General features: G+C 36.4%; 1 protein-coding gene across 4 annotated transcripts in view; it reads right to left on the bottom strand.

The window, feature by feature from the left end:
• The window catches only part of ANKRD11 (ankyrin repeat domain containing 11), a 257,700-nt gene that overhangs the window by 127,294 nt on the left and 106,629 nt on the right, over positions 1-23,777 (bottom strand). For 2 of the 4 annotated variants that reach the window (XM_056810956.1, XM_007477322.2), the window contains exon 2: positions 12,261-12,361. The exons of the other annotated variants lie outside the window; for them this stretch is intronic. The gene's annotated coding sequence lies outside the window, so the exon portion shown is untranslated. The remainder of the gene's footprint in view (positions 1-12,260; positions 12,362-23,777) is intronic. 4 annotated transcript variants of the gene reach the window in all.

The following is a 23,777-nucleotide window of genomic DNA, read 5'->3' on the forward strand; positions in this document are numbered from 1 at the left end:
GAAGCGAGTTTCTATGAATTAAAGAGTCATGAAGTTCCTCTAGATCCATCTATAATTCTATGATTTTCTCAGCTATATATGGATAGCCTTTATTTGAGTTTCACTAGAGAAACAAAGGTGGATTTGTGGGACCTGGGTTGGAATTCTATCTCTACCTATTAGCATTTCCTAAAATCCATGGGAGTCATTTATACTCTATTTTCTCAAAAGTAAAATGGGAGTGATGAGAGTCGATGTACTTATTAGAGAGAGAGAGAGAGAGAGAGAGAGAGAGAGAGAGAGAGAGAGAGAGAGAGAGAGAGAGAGAGAGAATGGAGATCTGAACCCCAGACTTCAATCCCCAGAAGTCCTTGGCATTTCCCAGAATTCCCTATAATCTCACCAAAATCCCCACCTGGGCCAAGAACAAAATTTGTATTTAAACTGACTGTACCGCAGACTTGGTCTCTCCCTCTGCTTCCGCTTCTAAACACACGCGTCTCTCAAGATGTAGTAAGTGAAACTGAATGGGCTTACCATTCCTAAGCTTTTCTTATTTTGTATTTCTTTATCCTTGATTTCTAATAATCTTTAATAAACCTCTAAAAGAGTAGAGAAATTAAACTGTTTAGATAGATAGATAGATAGATAGATAGATATAAAATTGAAAAATATGAACTGTCAAAAAATTTTCATCATTTGTTGAAACTAATTAGGTATTATGCCCCACAGTAGCATTCCTATCACACAAATCATGCTGATTCTCACACATGCCAATGAATCCACAGCAAATTATATATAAAATGTAATACAGAGCTCAATATTGAAGAAAATAATCCCTACTTCAAGAAGTTTATAATAGCTTTGCAAATACATTAACATAATAAATTTAAATAAACAAATCAATATCAGGTTGAGGGCTAAAATGAACATAAGATCTGTTCAACTAGAAACAAGTTATGGAGAGACTGGGAAGGTAGAGGGAAAATATGGATGTGGAAGATCTGGTATATGAGGAAGAGATTAATTGGGAAGGATGAAGATTAAAGTTGACAACTCAAACAGGGGAACCTAGATTTTAAGAAAAAAATGACATGTAAATGAGCCTAAATTTCAAAATAAAATAAAAGGTAGGTATGGAGGTATATCTAAGGAGTTCTCTTCAACGAAGTGATGAAAGCATGGGAGTAAATGAGAACATCATGAGAAAGAAAATGTGGAAAAAAGAAATGTGATCAGAAGTGGAAGAAATAATACAGCATATTAAGACATTTATGCAGATACCATATAGTTACTAACAATATGATTTTTGAAATTCACTATCAAAAGATGATGCCATTTCTTGGAAGCTTAAGAAAAGAAAACTTTCACACAGTAAACAGAATGAATGCCTCTGGATTAGATGATTAAAGTGCCTGAAAAAAAAAAGAGCAAAAAGTGATATACCTGTCAATATGTTATGATTTTATAGTTATAACTAACTCCTTTCTTATTTAAGAAATCAGAATTTGATTTGGTTTACTTACTTTAAATAATAAATTCCAAACTTTCTTCCTATCTGATTCAATAATATTAGGAGAGGATTTTCTATTCTTGGCAAATTATTTGTAAATAGACCTTAGATGGTTAAACTTGTTATACTGCATGACATGTGAGGAGCTATGCGCAATAAGTCTTTTACCTTAAGGTAGTAAAAGTCAGGAGACAATCATTTAAACACAAATAAAGACCATCATTGAAGTAGAAATTCTAAATATAAGCTCTTATGCAATTATAAATCAATTTCCATCTATACAGAATATAAAATCTTCCAAATTAAAATCTAACTCCATGGGCCCACTAACAAACCAAAGAGCCTGGTAAAATCCTCTAGTATAATGAAAATGCAGACCTCAACTCAAATTAAATTTGATTTTAATTACATTTCAATCAGAATAGACCTCAGACCACATGAGCTTTCATGTTATTCTTTAGAAATTCTGCCTACTTGATGTCATTTACGAAGATGCCTATCTTTCTATGTTGGGCCCTGAAACCTGTTTCACTGGAAATGTGCCAGGCAGATGCCAGATTAATTCTGCCTCCCTCTTCTTGATTGAGCTGACTCATTACCCTTGGAAAGCTTTCTACTTCATCATGTAAACAGAGTACTGACCTATTTAACAGCTAATAGAGTATATATTACTTTTATACAATAAATACTAAGTTTCACAATCCTTATTTTATTTAAAACTATCATTGAAAACTCTAGTGAGTTTAAGTATTTGAATAGAGGGCTTTTAAGGAAAACAAGACTTCTCAACAACAAAAATAGTATGATCTGAGTATTCCATGTAATATAATTCCAATTATTGATTATTAGAATATTGCCACCAAGCCTTTTTCTTACCACATCATTTTGAACTTTACATAGCAGGAAGAAATTATAAACATTTAAATGAACTCACAAACCAGATTATTCCATCTATTTTATCGAAAAAATATGGGACTGAGAAAGCTAAATATATTCTGTGACATTATGTAATTACTAGAGTAACAAGAGAAAAATGTTTACATTTCAGAAATTGGCAAAGGACATTGCTTCTGAACTTTCTTTTTAAAACCAACACCTCCTGTCTTAGAATCAATACTGCACATTGATTCTAAGACAGAAGAGTAGTAAGAGCTGGGCAATGGGGATTAAGTGACTTGCTCAGGGTCCCCAAGCTATGAAGTGTCTGGAACCAGAATTGAACCCAGGACCTCCTGTCTCTGGGCCTGGCTCTCAATCCACTGAGCCACCTCACAGCACCCACTCCTGGATTTTTTTATACCTCACAAAAACAGAATTCAGTCATCCCTTTTCTTAAATGACAACTGATCTCAGAGGTATTGTTTTTTTCCCTAAAAAAAAAAAAGAATAGTGTAAATGAATTAAATATGGAAAAGGAACCCGCTAAAAGTCCAAATAATAGTATCATTTTAAGTTTATAGTATCAGTGACTTTTCCCAAGCAGAATGTTCTGGCCACTGACATAGATCAGAGAAGCACTCTACAATTTGTTGATCTTCCAAAGTCCAAATAGCAGAGGGACCTGGAATTCAGCCTACAAGCCAAACCCACACTAACCAGTTTGGCATAACCTGACCTCTGCTGGAATCAACCCAAATAAACAAAGGGTCACATTCAAACTATAGTGAGATATCAGAAGACTCCAGGAAAAGGGCTGACATCATTAACACTAAACTGTTAACCTCTTTTAAAGTCTACTGAAGAGTCAGTAAAACAAGCCCTTTATCAATGAGAATGTGAGACTTTTAGAACAGACTATACAAATTCATCTCTACTCTTCCAGGAGTAGATTATAAAAGTTCCTAGGACTTCTTGCTTGATGCTGGGAAATGAATATCAAAATAATATCCAAAAGTAAGATTTTATAATTTTATGATATCGTACATGTTTGATACATTGTTATACGTAACATAATTCTAAATGCATGCAGATGTAAATTGAATGACATATGCATAATCAGCATCATTTAAAGGTACTATTAATATTTATGCTCTCTCTCTCTCAGTCAACTTGTAGGACAGGAAGAAAGATACCTTCATTTTGATGCATAAAAAAGCATAAGTTCTAAGAGTGCAGGGAAAGAGTATGGATTTTGGAATCCTTGTAATTGGACTCAAATACTCCCATCTGCCACTTACTACCTATAGAACTTTATTTTAAACCCTTACTTTCTTTCTTAGAATCAGTATCAAGTATCATTTCCAAAGCAAAGGGGCAACAAGTACGAGGCAATTGGGGTTCAGTGACTTGCCCAGGGTCACACATCAGGGACAGGTTTGTAGGCCACATTTGAAGGCAGAAACTCCATTCTCCAAGTCTGACAATATCCACTGAGGTACTGAGCTGTCCGAAACCCATATAGCTTTAAGCAAATCATTTAAATTCTATAGGTTATGGTGTTAACAGAAAAAATGAGTGTTAAAACAAAAGGACTGCCTGCACCTCTCAAATTCTAAATTTTCAACCCCAAATTGAATCCCAGATATTTCATGATCTTTTTAAGATTACTGCCCAAATCTCTCTAGCTCTAGTATCTCTAGCACAACTGTATTTCCAAGATTTGCTTCTTTTATTGCCTCTGAATGACCTTGAATAAGTTACTATACTGGACAAAATATAAGTTTGAAGTCTACAAAACATAGGGCTTGGATATATGAGGGAAAAGAGGCAGTATAATATTGGATGAAATTCTGGCATTGGAATGAGGAAGTATAACTGGAGCAAGTCCTTTTACCACCTTCAACCTTCACATTCAATTCCTATTAAATGGAATGATCCAGTCCCTCATAAAATTGGGTTAAGTATTGAAATAACATAACAGTTAAATGTAAAGAATTTAACACCTTACAATAATTCACAATGGTTTCTCCGACCTTCAAATAGAGCCCAGTTTCTTCCATCTCAGAGCTCTCAAAGCCTGAATTCTTCCAGATCCCACAAACTGACTAATGCTGTTCCTTCAGACCCTCGCTTTTGTCCTGGTCATTTACAGTTTCTCTGACATTCGAGTGTGAGTTCCTTGGAAACACGGAAGAATGTGCTCTTCCTTTCTTGGTATCATCAGTCCCAACACAGTGTCATGCCGATAGCAATGATTAATTAAAGTCAATAGTTGTCATAACTACATGGGCATGGGGGGGGGGGGGGGGGTGTTACTTATTGTGTTTTTGTTCATTTAAACAAGAACAACTTACAACCAGGCTACAAAGAAGCCAAAAAAAAAAAAAACACCGCTGCCCACAAGGAGATGACAATTTAATGTGAGTCAAAATTCAATCTCTCCCCCCACCTCCCTGTCCCTTTCCCTCTCAGTGGATTGAGAGCCAGGCATAGAGATGGGAGGACCTGGGTTCAAATTTGACCTCACATATTATCTGCTTTTGCTATGTGATTATTCCTTTTCCTTGAGACTAATACAAAGTATTAATCCTAAAACAGAAGATATGGGTTTAAAAATTTTTTGATTGAAAACCGTGCATAAGTATCTCTAAGCAGAATAAACACACCACTAGCCAAGGAAGGAGTACATTCAACTTTTCTTGCAAAAGAAGTCTAATACTGTGAAGAGTGGATTTAGCTATTTCCTGTTTGTAACAATGAAGATAATACTTAGTTTAACAAAAATCAGGAATGTCTTGGGAACTCTAAATTACTCCACCCTACTTAGACCTTACTTCAGGGGAAGATAAAGTTGTAATCTCCTGATTGAACAATGAAGAACTTTCAGGTAAGTCTATTTTTAGATCTAATACAAAATACAAAAAGGTGTTAAGTAAGTATAGGTTAAATTAATCACAAAAAGTTCAACTAACTCACAAAAGGTGAACTTAACAAAGAAGTGTTAAGTAACTCTAAAGATATAATCAAATCAAAGGTGAGAACTAAAAGTATGGGCAGTCCTGGAGAAAAAGCCTTTAATGTGATTGGTAGATGTGAAAATTTAGAGGAGACACAAGGATGAAAGGTCTATATATTTTCGTTCCTCAAGGTCACTCTCTCTGTGTCTTTTCCTGATTGGCCGTGGAGAGTTAGCTGAGAGCTGCATACTGAGCCTTTCAGCATCTTATCATGGCTACAAGCTATTGTCCTGTTAGGTGGTGAGTATCTGGCTGAATTTCCTCCTTTGCTTTCCAACTTTTTCTTCTCAGAAGCCTCTAATCTTCTTCAGAGACCTAGAGGCAGGGAGTTTAAAACTCCCCCTGGCAAAGGCCAGGTAGGAGAAATCCTATATCCTCTTTCCTCCTTCTCCTTAAATTCCTTCCCTCTATATTAATTAAATTACCATAAATTTCCAGACTGACCTGGGAATTGTATTTGGCGACCATTTAAAATCTAGATTTAAAGTCACAAACCTAAAATTATCTGACAATACCAGCTCCACAGCTATCATATTCCTCCCAAGTCTACTTTTCTCCTCTCTAAAAAAAGCTCCATTCCTTTAAATGATCCTTCTAGATCAGTGATGGGCAAACTTTTGAGCTTGGTATGTCAAAATTCACCAAAAAACCAAGCATAATTTGGGTGGTGTATCACTTTGAGAAAAAAACAAACTATAATTTTGCGATATTCATAGTTTAAATAACAAAAATATATGATTGTAATACATAACTGAATTCAATAGCCAAAAAACTAATTATTTAACTTAATTGCTTAGTGAGTGGTTTTCTTTTGTTGATCTTGATATTATTTACCTTGTATGGGGTACAAAGAAATAAAATAAGTGAGGGGGAAGGGGAATTCTTTAACTAACTTATCTATTAGTGACTTTTTAGTTACTGAATTTCATTGGTTAAATCTTCAAAATAAGGTTGGTATTTTTTACACTTCAAGCCTAAGCAAGTGCTCCTAACTTCATCTATGAATCTGTTTCTCCTGCTCACCCCCACTGGAGCCCTCTAGAGCCCCAGCTGTCAGTCCCCACCTACTGCATGCTTGCCCCACCCCCATTGCCAGCTCATAGGGCAGTACTTCTCCTCCCCGCCTAACCCCAGACCCAGCCAGGCCATGGACATGGACATGGACAGAACTACTGGCACACAGTGGCTCTTGGGCTCCCAGGCACACTGAGCCCACTAACGGCACTGTCATAGAAAATGTCTATTGTCACTGCTGATACATGTGTCATAGGTTCGCCATCACTGTTCTAGATCTTAGACCAGGGGTCCCCAAATGTTTTACAGAATGGGCCAGTTCACCTTCCCTCAGACCGTTGGAGGGCCAGACTATTAAAAAAAAAAAAAACCATGAACAAATCTGTATACTACTGTCTGGGATGGCAGAGGCTATAGCACTGGTTGTGATGGGCCTATCACACCTTGAAGAGGCCCATCACTGCCACCGCTATACTAAGCAGCAGTACACACAGTGCAGAATCCCCTCCCCCAGATTGCCACTCACCATGCTGACCTATTCCACTGTGCAGCCACATAATCCTTTGTGCAGCTCCTGATACTCGTTCAGCTACTCAGAACAAGATGACATGCAAAGGATTATATCACCTGAAGTAGTACTGTATGTGAGCAACAACACTTAGCTTTGCGGCACTGCCACATACAGTACTCTAGGAGCACAGGATGTGCATGCATCCTGTGCTCCTCTCACTGACCACCAATGAAAGAGGTGCCCCCTTCCAGAAGTGCAGTGGGGCAGGATAAATGGCCTCAGGGGCCCACATGTAACCCTTGGGCCATAGTTTGGAGACCCCAGTCTTAGACTCAAGAGCTTTCACAATCCAGACTACCTAATCTGGACATTGCAGTTTTTTAGTACACATCTTAAAAACTTGGTGCTCAGCACTCCACATTAAGTCTGACCAGGGCAAAATTCACTATGATTATTACCTCCCAAATTCCTGGAAGTGGTATCTCCAGGGTCATTCAACTAATAAGTATCTGAGGCCAAATTTTAACTACAGAAGATGAGTTTTCCTGACTCTAGACCAAACAAAACTCGATCCACTATAACATCTACCTACCCTCAAAAACTATTCTTTGAATTCTATTAAAACTGAATCCATCTGATTATATCATTGTCTATGTAATTTAAAAAATGAGACTGAAAGTTTTTGATAGGCAGGGACTGTCCTTTACCTTTTTTTTTGGGGGGGGGGGGGGGTGTTCCTAGAGATTAGTCATGTCAGTAAGCATTTATTAAGTGCGTACTTTGTGCCAGGCTCTGTCTTAGTGCTACGAATTTTTTATTCTTTACCTTCCAACTTATAATCAGTATTGTGTATTGGTTCCAAAGCAGAAGAGCAGTGATGGCTAGGCAATGGGGATTAAGTGACTTGCCCAGCATCATACATCTAGGAAGTTTCTGAGATCAAATTTGAACCCAAGACCTCCCATCTGTGGGCCTGACTCTCAATTCACTGAGCCACCTAGCTACCCCCTGCTGTAAAAAATAGACTCGAATACAGGACTACAATCCCCATGAACCTTTGCTCCACTTCCCCAGAATGCCTTGTAATCTCACCTGGGCCGAGATCGAGAAGGTATTTAAGCTGATTCAAAGGCTTTTGAGGGTCTCGCTCTTTTGGACTTCCGTTTTGGAGCAGGCGTGTCTCTTGCGTGATGTGAGGTTATTTTGTCTAGGCCTCTGGCCTAGGCACATGTTTCTTACTTGTATATTCTTTAATCTTTAACCTTTAATAAACCTCTAAAAAATATAATACTTCTTGCAGAGAGAAACTAATTTCTACCTGCCTCAGTCTCCCCATATTCCTAAATTTTAATCTTTACACTGCACTATACTCTTGAGAAAAGTTCATGGTCCTTTCTCCTGAAAGTGAAACAAGCTTCCTTCTGTTAAAAAGGACTACAGCTGGAAGATCACTGAGATCATCTTAGCTACTCTGGTTTTCTTTTACCAAGAACTCAAAGTTAACAGATATTAGACAATTCTAATGGTGAGAATCAAACAATATCAAATTGACGATAGGACACAATTCATTAAAAAAAAAATCAAGTAATATGTATCTGACCAAGATAAATTCTTGGTAAAAATATGCTACACTTGGAACAGACATTGCTCTCCATCAAATTCTTACCTCCTTGAAATCCTAGACTTATTGTCCCCACTGAACACTTGCATGAATTGTTAAGAAATGTCATTTTGTGAGCCTTGTTTCCACTAAACTATTTGTGTATATGTGTACATACCTATGTATGTGTATGTGTGTATGTATGCACATATGTATATGAGATCAAAGATCATGATCTTTTAATATCCAAAACACATCTACTTTCCCTTAGAGAATGCCAGACAAGAAGAGGGGAAACATCCATAATTAGGAAAGTGGAAAGACCAATCAATAAGAGGTCAGATGACTTGTTCTAGTGCATCATTATTATTTATTAGGTATCTGACCCTGACTGAGTTGCAACTTAAACCTCCATTTCAGAACTGTCAATATATGAAAGCATTTTGCTAAAAGACACATTTGGCAATGATGGGTAAATGGATCACTGTAAAGTATCTTAAAACTCATCTACTCACATCACTTTACAAATCAGATAAGAAAGGCCCAGAAATGTTGATTTCCTTCACTAAGGTCAAAGGAGCTAAAGAGAACTTTTGAATGCAGAGCCTGAACTTTTATCACCATAAACCATTGTCCTCTATTCAGGTACTTTGTATTTATTCAAAATTTAAGATGTTTTTCTCTTATTTTATCCATACAGATATTACCACCACCACCCCCAAACAAATGGAAGATACTGGACAGCAGGGATTGCTTCATTCTTTGTACTAGAGAGAGCAATGCCTAGCTTTAACACCAATAACACTCCATCGAATTTATGCTTTTTAATACAAATAAATTGCTTTACAATCCCTAAAACACTGAAACCTTACCACCACACCTCATTTACTGAAGCTGAAATGGTGAGGACCTCCAGGTTACAGGGTTTACTATATCTCTTAAGGAAGAGAAAGAGAAAGCTAATGGAAGGGGAAAAGAATGGGAAACAAACTACATGAAGTAAAAATGAGGGATAGAGAGAAAATGAGTGAATCAGGCAGAAGGGAAGGCTGATACAGATAGGTTCCCAAACACTAAGGGTATAGATGTACGTAAATGAGAAGTTCTTTGTGCACTGCTTATCTATGGGGGATTCAAGAGCCAAAAGAGAACATTTTTGGAGATTTCTACACTGTGGTGGAACCTTTTTTGAAAATCTAGACAAACCTACAACAGTACAGTCATTTGCATTAAAAAGTGAAGAGCCCAAAGGTCCTTGAGAAAAATTTAAGAACAAGAAAACTAATATTTTATTAATAAACGTTCTAAGTTTTGAGCAATCTCTTGCTTTTATATCACCTTCCTTTTTATTTTTTAAATTCTAGATTCTTCTATTTAATTTTTTTTTTAAAAAGGGCAAGAAGCTAAAGTTAAAGAAAGTTAAAGTTAAAGAAATGCAAGGATATAAATCAGGATAGAGAAAACAAAGAATCTAATGACAATCAAAAACTTTTTAGGAGGCTTGGGAAGCAGACACACTGGAGATGATAAAGGACCATAGAAAATGGAATAAAAAATTCTGCTTTTGCATATTAAGAAGGCAGTATGATTTGGACACACTTGTCTATATATTCTCCAACTTCCAAAGAGACAAAACAGAAAAAATTAATTATCGCAGTTACTTCTATGCTGGTTTTTAGTTTGGTTTGTGAAATAGTTTGCAAATATTATCTTCATTTTATCCTCCAAACAGCAGTGAGAAATCGAGGTTATTATAATCTCTATTTTACAGATGGGAAAACTGAGATGAAGAGAAGTTAATTAATTGCCTGGAGTTGGATGTGAATTCAGGTCTTCTGAACTTTAGACCCAATGCTCTATCTGCTGCCATACATTACCCAACAAAACAGAGTTGGGTTGCTTGTTAGACTTTTACTTTCTCATCTCTTCCATCCTCTTTTGTCTTGGCATTATACTACTTACTTTTCAAAAACCATTTAACTGAGCCAAATACTGTACAACTGATTAAAATTTTAAAGAAACACATAAAATTTGCAACCCATTTTAAAATGGAATCAACTACCTGAAAGTCCAGGCAGCTGCTAAATGAAAATAAAAACATTTCTAAGGAGCTATCCTATTGCACAATGGGATTCCTCTCCCCTCCCAAAAAGTATTACTCATCATTCTACCAAAAGAGAAGAGGTCATGTTGTTTAGAATAAGAAGAGGGGCTTATCTAATATCACAATATCAATAATATCTAATATTATTCTCAAATGATCCCTAAAATTCTATCTGAGAGGCTTTGAACTGAGGGTAGGTAGATTGTTTAAATGATGTAACTATCCTATGCCCTGGCAAAAAGCATAAGCTATTACCAAGGATAGATATCATGATCATGGTTTTATATAGGAAAAGCTTTCATGGTTCCACTAAGAAAAGCAGTTAAAAACAGATTACAGAATAAACTTTGACATCTAATTACAACTGGTAACAGGTGAGCAAAGACCAGGACATCTCCCAGAACAAAAATCTCTGACAAATACAACAAATCTATATGGTCCAGTTCAATGACTGGCAAAAGATAACAAGTTCAGCAGGAGCTACAGAAAATAAATCAGTAGGTGTAATGAAGAATAACCGCAGGATGCTGGAGACCTCAAAGCTAGCCATAACCATAGCACTGATACAAAAACTTGACCAACTGCTCACTTGCACCAGTTTTAAATTTAATTATATATAAAGTGGATAAATTGATTAGATAAGAAATCTAAGTTCCTTTCATGCTCTAGAATATGAAAAATCATCTATAATTTTCTTCAAAATGCCCCCTACTTAACCCTTTCAACTTAACCAGGGTCATAAAGAGGCCACAGCTAAAGAATAAAGTAAGCTGAGAATGAGGATCAACCCAGCCAATGACCTTGTTAAGACTCTGTCCTTTCCCAAACATCTCTCAGTCTATTTTCTTTCCCAATTCCCTCCCCCAAACTAATATAAACTGAACTTAATCACCGCGAAAGAAGGTAGAAAGGTCAGTCAAGTCAAGGGAGGTAGGAGGTCTAGAAGAATACCTTAGGATATTTAACATCCAAAATCCTCTAGGAAGTCAATTAAGCAGAACCACATGATTTATTCGGGTAAGGAGGGAGGGAGCAAGGAATTGGTGTTTTGGAAATATTGCTTCTAATTGGGGGGGGGGGGAGGAAGGAAGGAAGGAAGGAAGGAAGGAGGGAGGGAGGGAGGGAGGGAGGGAGGGAGGGAGGGAGGGAGGGAGGGAGGGAGGGAGGAAGGAAGGAAGGAAGGAAGGAAGGAAGGAAGGAAGGAAGGAAGGAAGGAAGGAAGGAAGGAAGGAAGGAAGGAAGGAAGGAAGGAAGGAAGGAAGGAAGGAAGGAAGGAAGGAAGGAAGGAAGGAAGGAAGGAAGGAAGGAAGGAAGGAAGGAAGGAAGGAAGGAAGGAAGGAAGGAAGGAAGGAAGGAAGGAAGGAAGGAAGGAAGGAAGGAAGGAAGGAAGGAAGGAAGGAAACTAATTCTGCTACCAAAGATTTATGAAAACAAAATATATTCAACAATTTCATTACATTTTAATTTATTTATATATTACTTCTCAATATTAAATTATTTGTCTTGAAATTTTCTCTTTACATTTCTTTCAGGGGTAATATAACTTTATTTTTTGAAATATTCTTAAGGAAAACATAGAATTTAAATGGGATAATTTTTACTAAATTATGAGATACAGATTAGTTTCAAGTTTCTCTGCCTACCTTGTAGGAGGAAACTGGCTATTCAACTAGGTTCTGATGCAGAACTCCACTGCTGTTTCTTCTGTTCATTATACATAATGATAAAATATTTTCTTAGGACACTGGGGGAGAAGGAAGGGAAATGAAATAAATCAGTTCTATAAAAAATCGAAATGTCATCTTTATCTTGACTTTGTAAAGTTCAAATCTTGTTATTTTTATACTTAATTAAACTGTTGGATACACACACAAATAATAAAAAGTATAGAACTACAAGGAAGAAAAACACTTTCATTCCATTGGTAAGTATTGTTCTCTTATTTTTATACAACAATATGGAATGGCACTCAAAAGTGATTAGAAATGAACAATGCTCTGCATTAATAACCTGTTAAATACATACCCCTCTAAAAAACAAAGATCTGTATTTCATCTACATAGGAAGAGATTTGAATAAGAGCAAGAGGTTTAAATTATCACAGTAAGATGGTTAGTATATTTCAAAATTGAGATTCTTTTTTTTTTTTAACCCTTACCTTCCCTCTTGGAGTCAATACTGTGTATTGGCTCCAAGGCAGAAGAGTGGTAAGGGCTAGGCAATGGGGGTCAAGTGACTTGCCCAGGGTCACACAGCTGGGAAGTGTCTGAGGCCAAATTTGAACCTAGGACCTCCCGTCTCTAGGCCTGGCTCTCAATCCACTGAGATACCCAGCTGCCCCCCAAAAATGGGATTCTTGCTGAGACAATGGCTATCTCTCAAGTTCTTTCCAAAATATGATGGAGAGTAGGAAGATGGGATGGGTCAGAGCCACAAAGACAAGAAAGGGGGGTGGGGGGAAGAGATGGGGCGGGGGGACACAGGAAATATTAAGCATGTGACAGGGTTTGCCCAAATGAGAAAATAAATATGTTGTGTATAGAAAATAGTTTCACTATTAATGTTAAAGGTTTTTAAGACTCATCTGTATATTAGCATACTATCAGATATAGAGAATAAGGCTGTAGTTATTGAGTGGAGAGAAAAGAATTAAGGGGGGAGGGGGCACACCCACACTTCAACCTAGACCCCATTAGGGAATGGAAGTCTGCTAAGAATTTCAAAATAAGACCTCAAGGACATTCTGTTATTGCCACAGGCCCAGTGAGTTGGGAGGCCGCCTATCTGAAGAAAGAAGACCATTAGGCAAAGGAGCCTCTCCTAAGGATATGGCTCTCTCTCCATTACCTCCTGCACCTCTGGTGGAAGATCTGATGAAGCTCATGCAACATAACTTGTTTTCTAATTAAGTAGTCTTTCCCAACTAGATGGCAAATTCTGCCCTGCCCCCCCCCCCTGATCAAGGAGTATCAGACACAGGAGGTGAGGTTCTTATGTCAAAAACCTAGAAAATGTTTGTATCTGCACCCAAGCATTGGGCATTGTCATTAAGGCTTGTACCCTTACTTAATAGAAAGAAAAGGTTCATCTCTTCTATTATTCACTCTCTGACTCTAGGTTGGTAATTATAATTTGAGTGGGTGGTCATTTTATTTCATCTCACACAGTAACATGAATTCCTTCACATACACCACAATGGCTTATAAACAACCGGAAGCACATATCAAATAAAAGTCCAAACTATAGAAGCCCCCAAGCCCACTCTAATCCAAGAATTCTAGGGAAAGGAGGGAGGCAGCAACGGAGCTACCTCTGGCTGAGGGAAGAGGCACAAGGACAAGTGGGGAAAGAAATGAGATACACTGGGGGGGGATTTTAGGGAGGTATTAATTATAATGCTTTTACTTGTATGGAGGGTATGGGGTATGGAGGGAGGGGGTCTTCAGAGGACAGAGTCAAGAGGTAGGGGGCAGGGATCACTGTATTATACAAAAAAGTTAACACTGCTGTTAAAGCAAGAAGTCTGTATTTGAAACTTCAAACATTCACTAAGGGCTCAGGAAGATATCTCCTGTGCATAAAAAGAGGACCTCTGTAGAAGAACTTGTCATTCCTTTCTCTTTGTTTCCTCTTCTTATCCATTACTGTTATTCCTAATTGCTCTGTACAACTACATAGTCACACTTTATTATTCACTATAATGACACCACCAATTCCATACTACTCTGTTGCCACAATCCTAGAACTTAATCTTTCCTATATGTCTCTCAAGAGATTAATAGGTTCAAAAAAGAGTTAATATAATCAATAAATCCATCAACAGTTGGACCCACTATATGCCAGACACTACACAAGGCAATGGAGATGCCAAAGACAATTCCTGCCTTTAAGAACCTTAACACATAACAGATAAAATAAAATGCAGATAGGAATTTTAAGATGAAAGTTCAGTAATCACAGGAAAATACCAACTCATCCATTTAACTTTCAATTATTTTATTTCATTATTGTCCAAAGAAAACACATGGTTTCCCAGAATTTTCACTAGATGGGATCCATGGCAGAATATCTCTTTTTGCATGCTTCCTTTCTTCCCTGGTTTCCTTCAACACCGTCTATAAGAAGTCTGTCTCCATCAGCCTTAATCTTAAGAGTGTTCCATCCTTTGGAGATTATCCAATTACAGATGTAGACACACATCCACAAGTGTGCTTGTGTTTGTATCCGGTATATGAATTTTTTTTTTTGCATGGTGGCACCTCAATGTGTTATATTTCAAGAGAAAGACTGAAAGCCTTTCTTTGTATGTCCAGCACTTTCCCACAGACTCTAGCCCATATCATGTAATAAATTCTGTGGCTGTGCTTGCTATTTCTCTCTACCTTTATATTTTCTTTATTATATTATATATATATATAATATTCTCTTTGCATTTCTGTATTTTTTATTACTCTCATCAAGAATGCCTTCTACATTACACACAGTAACAGCAATACTTGCACAATGATCAATTGTGAATGACTTGGCTATTCTCAGGAATATAAAGACCCAAGACAATTCTAAGACTGCTGATGAAAAATGTTATCCACCTCCAGAGAAAGAACTGACAGACTCTCTGAATGCAGATCAAAGCTTGCTTGCTTACTTACTTGGGGGGGTGGGGGGGGAGAAATAGGGGATGGACCACATTTTAGAACTCAAAATATAAAAAACACATGTTAAAAACTAATTGTATAAATAACTGGAAAAAATAAAATTATAAGAACTTTCAAAAAATAAATAAGAATTTTTTAAAAGAAATCCTTCTCCACTTGAGAGCCTTTCAAAATTAGTATATATTACCTAGTTTTCTAGTCAGATCCACCCACCCACCCTCCCAAAACCAAATTCCTAGCAGCACAAAATGTCAATTCTACTTCTTGAAACTTGGATAAGTCAGCAAAATAAAACATAACAGAATTTCCCTTACTTAAGTGTAAGGTTTGCCAAGTGGATACTAACAGCAAAACAAGTCTAATTACTAACTAAAATATCCAAAAATAAACCCAAACCACCCCATCTCATCTTCCCAAAAGTCTCACACAGACATATATAGACCATTATGTACTTCCATTAAACTGTGAAAAAGAAAATCAACTACAAATCTAAGAAATAAAAATGGAATGCTCAGAAATTTAAAGGAAATACTTTTTAAATTCATAGATGAAATCAAAATGTCCTGTTTTCACACCATTAACGTAGATCAAGGAGATATTTTTGGTAATGTCTGTAAAGGTGAAATTAAATGGTTGGACAATAATTTTATGAAATTATGTGGTCTTCAATATTTATTATATCTCGAGTAAGAAATTTATTTATAAAATGGAGAGGAAACAATAAAGTAGAGAAATGTGAAGAGCTTAGAGAGGTTATCTATCCTATCAACCTAAAAGTTTACTCCCAGTCTGCTTAATGCAGGCAGAGATTAATTAGCTCTCAACCAGGAAGACTGGTGGTGATTAACCACTTGGCCTTCTCCAAGATGGAAGCTAGTCTCTTAGGAAACTAGGAAAGGAGTCAGCCTTTCACTCACCCAACAAAGTAATCCAGGAGTCATCCAGTCTCCAGCAAGCTCTCCTTAAGACCCTCCCCAACTAGAAGACTATCCCCAAAAGATGAGCTCTTCAGATTATCTTCCCAAAGACCATCTGTCTGAGGGAGTTCCAGCTTGCTTTTATGGTGACTTCTTGACTCTTCCCTTCTTCACAGGGGCCAATCACAGTTTCAAATTTTCTACCATTGCACAGGGGGCAGTGTTGGTGGGATAGACTTCTCACCTTCTAAAGATCAATTTCTTATTAAAAAATTCAGTTTCCTGATTGAACAGTTTCTGAACTTTTAAAAGAATTCACAAGTTTCTGAATGAGTTTTAAAGGGGGGGGGGGGGGGGTGGAACTCCCCAAGTATCCTGCTGGCTTCTTACCTAGTACTAAATAAGGAGTTCAATCTTTTGTCGATTTAATTTAAAAGGTAGACAAAGGAGATTTAATCCTGTCCTTAAATCCTGTCCTCACTCTAGTGAGGAGGACTCTAGTATTAAGTAAGGGTACTTAAAATAATGTTAACCAAAGTATCAACTCCAATTAGGCAAAGAGAATAAAGGATTCCCTTTTCACAAGTGTAAACTCAGATTAGACAAAGAGAACAAAGAATTCCCTTTCACATATCCTGAAAAGACACTTATATGACAAGATGATTCCAAAATTCTTTTTCATCTGGAAGCTCTTTCTGAAACTAGAGGCTTTTAAAACTGATTAAAACCCATGTTTTATGATTCTGTTTGTCTTCAATGTGTAAATAGATTTTAGGAGTGAATACACGATGCCCAAATTCATGAGATCAAAAGATTCAGAAATAATCTAATCCATTTCACTTTTGAATTAGTTTTATTTTTTTCTTTTCCATTTCTCTCTATTAATATTTTCCAGACTAGGTCTACTGTATTAAAAAGGGAACAAGTTGCAGACAAAAAAATCTCTCTTTTAAAAAGGGATTGAAAGTAGAAATAAATTCTGAACAAGAACTTCTTGGTGTGATATTAAGATCTTGCTCTTCCATACACATTCTCTTAAATGAATGAGCTATGGAAAAAACATTTATCCATCTAAGAGTAGTCTCCTCTTGCCCAATCAATTAAAAGTCACACTTTTTCCATTCAGAAAGGATATTGATCTGAATTGCAGGCAGGCGGTTGGGCGGTGGGGGGAGAGAGAGAGAGAGAGAGAGAGAGAGAGAGAGAGAGAGAGAGAGAGAGAGAGAGAGAGAGAGAGAGAGAGAGAGAGACAGAGAGAGAGAGAGAGAGAGAGAGAGAGACAGAGAGAGAGAGAGAGACAGAGACAGAGAGACAGAGAGACAGAGAGACAGAGAGACAGAGAGACAGAGACAGAGACAGAGACAGAGACAGAGACAGAGAGACAGAGAGAGACAGAGAGACAGAGAGACAGAGAGAGACAGAGAGAGACAGAGAGAGACAGAGAGAGAATATGAATATGAATATGAATCTCATTTCTAAAAACCAGCATAAAATCAGAAACGGAAACAACAAGGTTATTAGAGTATCCCAATAAAGACTCCTACAGTAGAAAATTCACTGCATATACTAGTCAGTAGTTCACACTTCAAGTAGGGAGGTCACTGTAGTAGCTAAAAAACACAACAGAGCAAACCAAATTTTGGAGTGGATGAGGAGGGTTTGCATTACAGAGTTGTATTTACTACTAAGTAATCTTCAGGAAAAAAGACCAATACAACTGAATGACTAAATAACAATAATCGTTATAGTAGTCGATGTAACATGCCCATATTTAAGAATACCCAGAGAGTACCAAGGCTACTCTTACTGGACTACTGGACTTCAACTTAATTTTATATTTTATTGATTTTGGGGAGGGACATATAGCTACATTCTGGCATTTAGACATTAGGCCCTTGATTACTGCTTGATGATTGACATGGTTCCAATAATTTGGAAATGTGAAAAAGGAGAAAAAGTCTCCTATTGAATGGCACCTTGTATTATGGGCTACATGTATTATGGCCTACCATACAACAATTATATTGAGTTTGCAAAATCAAAGAAAATCAACTTAATCACAAATCTCCAAGTGACTGTCTCAGGAATCTTCTTGAAAACCCGAAGAACTCTAAACAAAATAATAATAGATCCAATTCACATAAATCTATTCTAGGTTTCTGGTCATCATTATTACATCAATACTATACAAAAGCCCTGGTTGCAGTCTGAAATGATAGACATACTGAATAGTTATTTTCTCATTTTAAAAATAATCTGATGTATACAGTTTATACTTATTTAAAATATGTTTCACTGGTTACATTCCTATGATTGTTCTTTATTAGGTTTTCTAAACTTGCCCCATTTATATCTGAAAGCAGACTGGTTTACCAAATGCTAGTTGTACAAATAAGAGACATTACAATTTGCCTAGCCCAATTCAGGTATCCTGGCAACAAAACCAAAGCAAGCTTTATAAATAAAATTCCACAAATTAATTTCAGTTTTTCCTCTTGCATATCATGAGGAGATGAATAAAAGAGCTGGCTTCAAAGTATATCCAAGTAATTAGTAAAAGTACAAATTAAAGGGTGAGGCTGAACTGGTGAGAGTAGAAAGACAAAACTAACCTTATCTTTAAAAAGAACCACAGCAATAAAGATGGCTACAATAAAAATCATACTTTACTGGTACAAGCTGTTCCACATTAAAAAAAGGGAAAGAAATTAAAAGAAATAATTTCATAAATAACTTTAATTTGGAATTTCAAGATTCTTCGACTAAATCAGCTGAATCACTCAACCCCAGAGGACAAGTCTAAACAAAGGGTTTTCAAGTTCACCCTTTGCACTAGGTCTCCCAAACCAGGAGCCTAAGAGACTCAGGATCCTAAAGCTCAATCAATATGAAAAGTTTCCTCAATTTGTACCTAAGAAAAAAAATAAAGATAAATTCATAAGGTCCTTGACCTTAGTGTGTACTGAGGGAAAGATTCCCCCAGCAACTATGTGCTAGAACTGGCCCTCTGACATTTGTACAATGAGTGCTTTAAGATATGATGCTGTGGAACCAGTTAAATAATTCAGTACAATGAAGTGCTTAATTAGCTGGTAAAATTGTGATTAAAATATCCAGTATTTCAAATCCATATGGATCCAATATGGCCTTTCCCATTAATGACATGTATGTAAAATAAAAAAACTTTTGAATGTTTACTACATGCCAATTACAGTAGTTAGGGATGAGGATATATATATATATATATACACACACACACACAAAGAAATGAGACAATCGTTGCCTTCAAGGAGCTAACAATTCAAATACTTAAAATCCACCCAATAAAGAGGAGTTGATACCCCCCTTCCCAATCTGGTATGACTATGGTCTGTGCGCTTCCCAAAAAAATGGGGGTCCAAAAGAATTCACAAACAAAACAAGGGACTCACAGGAACAAAGAAAGGCAGGAAAAATAGTAACAAAATGTATATAGGAGTGGAATAAAAATATTTATTCAGTATTTAATACATATAACCCCATGGAGTAGACAAAAGAAAAAAGAAAATATGGTTTATATTAAATCCTCTTCAATACACAAGTGATAAGATATCTTGTAGAAAAAAAGTACTTAAATATAACAAATGATAAAAAAAAGAACAAAAAAGAACAAAAAAATAATTAGAAAACACAACAGTGCAGTAAACACTGTACTTATTGTGCTTACTAGATTTCTCTGTTTTCATCTGCCTGCAGGTTCTATGCTGTTTTAATATTAACTTTAAAATTTTTAATGTTTTGTTTTGTTTTTTTTATTTAAACTCATACTTTCTGTCTTAGAATCCAAATTAGAAGAGTGGTAAAGTCTAGGCAATGGGGGTTAAGTGACTCACCCAGGGTTATACAACAGCAGATTTCAACCTAAGAATTCCTGTCTGCAGGCCTGGCTCTCACTGCACTGAGCCACCCAGCTGCCCCTAATGTTTCATTTTCTCCCAATTATATATAAAATAATTTTGTAACATTTTTTAATATTGAGTTTCACATTCCCATCTTCCCTACCCTACCCACTTTTTTCCCCTCTCCCCCTCCTTAACACAGCAATTTGAAGATAGAGGGAGGGAGGAATACTTCAGTTTACATTCAGAATTGATCAATTCTTTCTCATCACTTAGATAACTTTTCTCACCATTAAGTCCATTGAAATTGTCTTAGACCTTTGCATTGCTGAGAATAGTTAAGTCATTCAAAGTTGATGATCATTATAATATTGCTGGTATTGTGTGCAATAGGGAACCATTATTCCAGGTGTCTTTTTCTACAATTACAATTATTTGTGGTCAACCCAAAGTGCTGGAGGTCAGCCTTGAAGCCCTCTGCCCCCAGGAGTCTCTTCTGCTTCCACTCTCACTTTTTTGGGTTGAGCTGAGAGAGAGCTGAGCCCAAGGGCATACATACAAGCATACATACATGCATACATACATACACAGAAACAATATGGGGGACAGTAGGTGTCCACATTAGTAACATATCCACAATTGCAAGTATCCTCCATGAATTTGGGGTCCTGTGTTCTCCTGGCTCTGCTCACTTGTATCCCTTCATGTAAGTCTTTCCAAGTTTTTCTGTAAATACCCTGCTTATTCTTTCTTACAATGGTATTCCACCATAATTATATACTATAATCTCTTTGAGTATTTTCCAATTAATGGGAATTCTCTCAATTTCCAATTTTCTGCCAACACACACACACACACACACACACACACACACACACACACACACAAAGCTGTTATAAATATATTCATACAAATAGCTTCTTGGCATAATTCGAGATTGCTTTCCAGAATGATTAAATTAGTTTACAACTCCACCAAGAGTGCAATCATGTCTCAATCTTCCCACTTGCCCTTCAACAATCATCATTTTCCTTTTCTGACATATTATTTAACCTGATAGGCATAGGTTGAGTACCTCCGAATTGTTTTATCTCTAATCAATGGTGATTCAGGAAGTATTTTCTTATGACTAGACATAGATTTGATTACTTCATCTGAAAACTACATTTTCATATATTCTGACCATTTATCAACTGGGGAAGGATCTGTGTTCATAAACATTTGAATCAGTTCTCCATATGTGATATCAGACAAACAAGGAAAAAAATTCCAAAATAATGATTGCTATAAATTACCTCCATCCTATCTTTTGCTGTTTATCCTACTCGGCTTTTTACTTTGACCACCCTTAAAAGTGTCCTACTTATTAATGCCTCTCAAACTAACTTCCAATCAGTAAACTGATTCTCTTATCCCCATCCCCTCCTACTTTCCTATAGGGCAGCATTGGCGAATATTTTCAAGTTTTCATGCCCAAACTGCACCTTCAAGCTGCCTGTGAACCTGCTCCCCATCACATTTACTACAGAGAGTGGGAGGAATGAAATGCTATGCTCTAGGTGGCTGGAAAGAGGGGTGGGGCATGCAAAAAAATGTCCTTAGAAGGTAAAAAGAGAGGGAGTAGAACAGCTCTTCACTCCTGTGCCAGCTTCAAACATATACCAATTATCTCACCAGTGCTACTATTGGGAAACCTGGATTTCTATATGCTGCCTTGGTGTGTATGTTATATCCTCTTTGAGCCATTTCCAATGACAGTAATGTTCAAGCACTCCTACCTGTCCCATCTTTCTTTTTACTGTAAAAGGTCTTTCACTCATCTTTCTATCTCTCCCCTTCTCCCAGTGAATCTTTTCCTCACCCATTAATTTTTTAATTTCTTTTATTCCAGTAATAAATCTATACAAGTTTTCTAAAGTTACATGATTCATGCTGTCTCCCCTCTTCCATAGTTGACAAGAAATTTCACTAGGTTTTACACGTATTATAACTCAAAACCTATTTCTATATTATTCATTTTTGTAATACTCTGAAAATCAAATCCAAAAATCATATACCCAAATAAGTAATAAATCATGTTTTCTTCTGCATTTTTTTCACCAACAGTTTGTTCTCTAAATGTGCATAGCATTCTTTATATAAGTATCCCAGAAATACTGGATCACTGCATTGTTAAAAAAAAAATCTAATACATTTGATCATCAAACAATTTGTCACTTACTGTGTATAATGTTCTCCACATCAGTTCAAGTAGGTCCTTCCAGTTCTTATAGAAATCAACCATTTCATCATTTCTTATAGTACAACAAAATTCCATTATCACCATCAAGTATCACAATTCCTTAAGTCATTCCTCAATTAAGGAACCCCCATAATTTTGAATTTTTTTTGCTACCACAAAAAGCACAGCAATAAATATTTTTATACAAATAGGCCCATCCCCATTTTTATCTCTTTGCTCACCCCTTAATTTTTAAAGCTACTATCTCATCGTATTATAATACTCCCACCTCCCTCTCTCCCTCTTAACAATGAAAAATTAGTAGCTGTATATATCACTTCCTCATACAGGAATATAAACATTTTAATCTTATTGAATCCCCTATGGTTTTCTCTCTTATATTTACTTTTTTATGCTTAAGTCTTCTAAGTCCTCTATTGCATTTGATTACCCATTTTTCCCCCTTCAAGATTATACCTAGCTTTGCTGGGTAGATGATTCTGGGTTGAACTCCAAGTTCCTTTATCCTGCAGAAGATCTTATTCTAAACTCTCCAATTCTTTCATTTAGAAACTGCTAAATCTAGAGTTATTCTAACCATGGCTCCCGGATATTTGAATGATTTCTTTTTGAAAGCTTGCAATAGTTCTTCCCTTTACTTGGGAGCCCTGAAATTTGAGGATTATATCCCTGAGTTTTTTTTCTTTTTGGGGGGTGTCTTTCAGGAGATGAGTGGTAGATTCTTTCAATTTCTACTTTGTCCTCTACTTCCACAACAGGGAAATTTTCTTTGAAAAATGATATGTAGACTTTTTTTAAATCATGCTTTTCAGGTTATAGGATTAATAATTGTTAAATTATCTTTCCTTGTCCTATTTTCCAGGGCATTTGTCTTTCTTATTTCACACTTCCATTTCTCACACACACACACACACACACACACACACACACACACACACACACACACACACACACACACACACACACACTTGTGATAAGTGTTTTATTGTGTTTTGCTTTGGTTTTTTATTAAATGTCTCATGGAGTCATTAGCTTACACTTTCTCAATTCTGGTTTTTAAGAAATTCTTTTCATTAATGACCTTTTGTATCTCTTTTTCCATTTGGCCAATTCTACTATTTAAGCACTTTGCTTCGTCTGTGAATTGTACTTTTTTCCTCATTTGGCTCCAATCTATTTTTTTACAAGAACTTCTTATGTATAGTGGATTTTTATATTTCTTATACCATTTAGACAATTCCCTTTTTTAAGGTGTTATTTTCTTTATAATTTCTTGGTGCTTCCATTATGTTAACCAAACTGTTGAGCCTATTTTCCATAATTTTGTGGCCTCACATTCTTTTCCCATTTTTTCTTCTACCTCTTTTATCTTATTAAGCTCTTCTAGCTATTTGTTTTTAAATCTTAAACTCCTTATGAGTTATATAACAAAGATATTTTCATGGTTTAAAAATGAATCATCTCTCTT

Source organism: Monodelphis domestica, chromosome 1 (genome assembly GCF_027887165.1).
Source record: "Monodelphis domestica isolate mMonDom1 chromosome 1, mMonDom1.pri, whole genome shotgun sequence".
In the NCBI taxonomy this organism is placed as follows: domain Eukaryota; kingdom Metazoa; phylum Chordata; class Mammalia; order Didelphimorphia; family Didelphidae; genus Monodelphis; species Monodelphis domestica.